Source organism: Protobothrops mucrosquamatus, unplaced genomic scaffold (genome assembly GCF_001527695.2).
Source record: "Protobothrops mucrosquamatus isolate PMUCROS unplaced genomic scaffold, P.Mucros_1.0 scaffold1803, whole genome shotgun sequence".
Classification (NCBI taxonomy): domain Eukaryota; kingdom Metazoa; phylum Chordata; class Lepidosauria; order Squamata; family Viperidae; genus Protobothrops; species Protobothrops mucrosquamatus.
The window spans coordinates 128,703-132,629 of NW_015387940.1; positions in this window are offsets into that span (position 1 = coordinate 128,703).

A 3,927-nucleotide genomic window follows, 5' to 3' on the forward strand; every position below is an offset into this window, starting at 1 on the left:
CTCTCTCTCTCTCCCCCTCTCTCTCTCTCTCCGATCTTCTGCCTCATGCTGTTCTCTGACAAGCTGACAAGCTTATTGGGCAGGACTCCTGCCTTTGCTGAGTCTCCGCAGGAAGCAGGAAGCAACAGAGAGAAGATTACTTCTCTCTCTCTCTCTCTCTCTCTCTCTCTCTCTCTCTCTCTCTCTCTCTCTCTCTCTCTCTCACACACACACACACACACACACACACACACTGAGTGGGGGAAGAGGACTGGCAGACAAAGGGCAGGAGAGCCAGCCCAATAACAATGTGTGTCAGCTTGTCAGAGAACAGCGTGAAGCCAGCTTGCCAGGTGAGCAGAAGATTGGAGAGAGGAAGGGGGGGAAGAGAGGGAGGGAGACAGGGAGAGAAAGAGGGAGGGAGGGAGAGAGAGAATTCATGCACAGCAGCCTCTATTTCTTTTTAATTAAACTCTTCAATCAAGCTCCCCCCTCTCGCGTGTGTGCGTGCAAATTTTGCGGCTCCCAATGTTTTCTTTTCTCTGGGAAACAGGTCCAAGTGGCTCTTTGAGTGTTTAAGGTTGCCGACCCCTGGTCTAATGGTTAAGGTGCCAGGCTAGGAAGAGGAAAACTGAGTTCAAGTCCTGCCTTAGCCATGAAAAGCAGCTGGGTGACTTTGGGCCAGTCATTCTCTTTCAGTCCAACCCACCTCACAGGGTTGTTGTTGCTGGGTAAATAGAAGAAGGAAAGTGTGTTGGATATGTTTGTTGCCTTGAGATATTAGTAAAAAAAGGGCAAGATATAAAATAAATTGATAAATAAATACATACATACATACCAATAAATAATAAGGGGAGTGAAACTAAACTCTGATATGGTGACATTGAATGCTAACAGCAGCTCTCTGGAATACTGCAAAGCATCTAAGCCAGTGATGCGAACCTTTTAGAGACCCGAGTGCCCAAACTGCAACCCAAACCCCACTTATTTATTGTCATGTGCTGGGTGGGCGTGGCTCACTGGGTGGGCATAGCTGCAGTGGTCATGGCAGACTGGGTGGGTATGGCCGGGGTGGGCATGGCCACCTTGATGATGTTCGTGGGGAGGGACGCCTGTGACGGCTGGGCAGGTTTGGGGGAGATCCAGGGGGTTTCTGGCAGGTGGGATGGTGGATGGCTCATCCTGCAGGGTGAGGCGAGGCAGGAGCAGGGCAGGGATGCCATTGCCGAAAGGCAGGGCAAGGTGAGGCAGGGGCCGGGGCAGCTGCTGCCTGCCACCATTGGCCCACACACACAGCGAGTGCATGGGGGCCAACTGTGTCCGTCAGCAGCCACAGCCTGCCAGCTCCTCGACTGACGCACTCTGGGACTCTGCAGCCCACTGCGAATACCGGGCCAGCCCTCCAGCAGCAGGTGGAGTAGGGGAGGGGGGAAGCGCATGATGCAGACTGCCGGATGCACCTACTCCATCCCATCTATTTTTGCTTGTGGTTGGAGAGCAGGTTGCTGCTGATCATCTCCTTGGCCCCCTCGCAGATCTTGCCCTTGGCCCATACATGGAGCCTGTTCCCCTCGCACACCCAACGCACCTTAGCCCTGTCTGGGTTATAAAACCCAGCTTAAAAAGCCACTTGCCTGGGGAGATTTTGATGCAGGTTGCTCATGGAGGGGACTGAAGGCCTAGGATTGGGGCGACGGCACACATGCCCACAGAGAGGGCTCTGCATGCTGCCTGTGGCACGCATGCCATAGGTTTGCCACTACGGGGCTAGATGCTGATCTCACACTAGCCTTTCTCCTGTCGGGTCGGAGGGCTTCTCCTGGATGAAACGAAGCAACCACTGTTGCTTCGGGATCAATGGGGCGCCCCTCCTTCACAGTCACCTCTTCGGGGCAACTTCGGACCCATCTAGGGTTCTCCTGGCAGGGAGAAACTAGCCGTGGGGAGAGGATCTCTGCTCTCCCGTGACCATGCGCTACGGGCGCAAAACCAGAAGTCCACTTTTCCTGGCTTTTGTCTGCCCTGCTTATGTACCTTCTTCACCCCTTTTAGATATGGTGGCTTCGGCCTAGTCTCACACAGGTAGTCCTCGACTTACTACCGGATTTGAACCCAGCATTTCAGTTGCTAAATAGGACAGTTGTTAAGTGAATTTTGCCCCATTTTATGACCTTTCTTGCCACAATTGTTAAGTGAATCACTGCGGCTGTTAACTTAGATTAGCTTATATTTTATAAAAAACTATTTAGAGCCAGTATTTTAAGGTATATGTCTAAAGATATATAGCTAAAGCACAGCCATATTTAACCTTGCTAAAGTGATGACATACACAACTTTTGGTTTGAATTAGTTACATTGTATAGATAGGCAATGGAACAGGGTTGAAACACTTGTATCANGAAGGTTTTGCTACATACAAAGTATCCATGTGCAGAGCGCATTAGGTTGCCACATATTACTGACAGAGAACTTTCCCAGTGAATTTTCCCAGTGATTATGCATTACATCATTGTTCTAGCAATTATGCAGACACATCATTATTGCAGTTATGCAGACAAATCATTATTCTAATAATTGTTCAATTTACTATATTACTATTATTTACAAATATGAAAATAAAGGGCAATTGATGCAATAACAAGTCATTTATATCATGAGACAACAAGGAGCTGCCAAACCAGTGTTTCTTAACCTTGGTAACTTTCAAATGTGTGGAGCTCAACTCCCAGAATTCCTCAACCAGCATTCAGAATTCAGAATATAGAATTCAGAATATAGAATTCTGGGGGTTGAAGTCCACACATCTGAAAGTTGCCAAGGTTGAGAAACACTGTTCTAAACACAAAGATTCATGATCTGTAATGTAATGATATTACACATCAAGGTAACAGGTAAGGATGTAGGTTTTTTTTGTCTGTTTCTAAGCAATTGGCTTCTTGTTTTGGATCCATTGCATGTCAGTGAATAAAAAGAATGCTCTAGAAAGATATTTCATCTTCAGTCTTTTCTCCTGAAGCCCATAACATTTATTTATTTATACCTGCATACATTCAGTGTATAAGCTTCCCAATTCCCAACAACTCTGGGATACCTACAATTAAAAAATAAGTGACTAGCTCATGGTGTGGGCACGCACGTGATGCCCCGGAGATGGCAACTGCCCCTCTTCAACCAGCAGCTAGTTAACTCGCCGAGGTCCCACATGGCCGGATGCATCCCAGCACCCATGTGCTCGCTGGCCTCTGTGTGCAGGGGCCGATGGTGTCAGGCAGGAACCGCCCCTGCCCCTGCCACACCTTGCCCTGTGACAATGGCACCCCCACCCTGCCTCGCCTCGCCTCACCTTGCCTTGCCTCACCATGCAGGACGAGCCTCCTGCCCACCGCCCCACCTGCCAGAGACCCCCTGCATCTCCCCCAACCTTGCCCGGTTCCCACAAGTATCTCTCCCCATGAGCAACATCGAGGTGATCACGCCCACCTTGGCCACACCCACCCAATCTGCCATGACCACCACAGCCACGCCCACCTGGCACCCAGCAATAAATAAGTGGGTTTTGGGTTGCAGTTTGGACACTCGGTCTCTAAAAGGTTCGCCATTACTGGACTAGCTGGTATGCCTAGTAAATATATTGACTAGCTGACTCCAGCACTTCCATGCTTATTTAAGCACGTGAGCAAAGATGCCCATAAATTCAGTAGCATGGGTGGGTTGTTTTTTTTTTGACAAAATAAGAAGAAAAATATCATTTCATTTATTGAAATCCTGTTTAAAAAGAGAGAAATGTACCTTTCATACCCAGATTGCTCACCATCTGTAGAAAAGACCACCTCTTTAATTATTGAAGTAAAAGTTACCCTAAAACAGTTTTAAAAATAGGTACTGAATATTCCTTGCTCCCTTTCGTAGCTCGTTGCTGCTATTCAGAGAGGGAATTCTCCCTCTGTC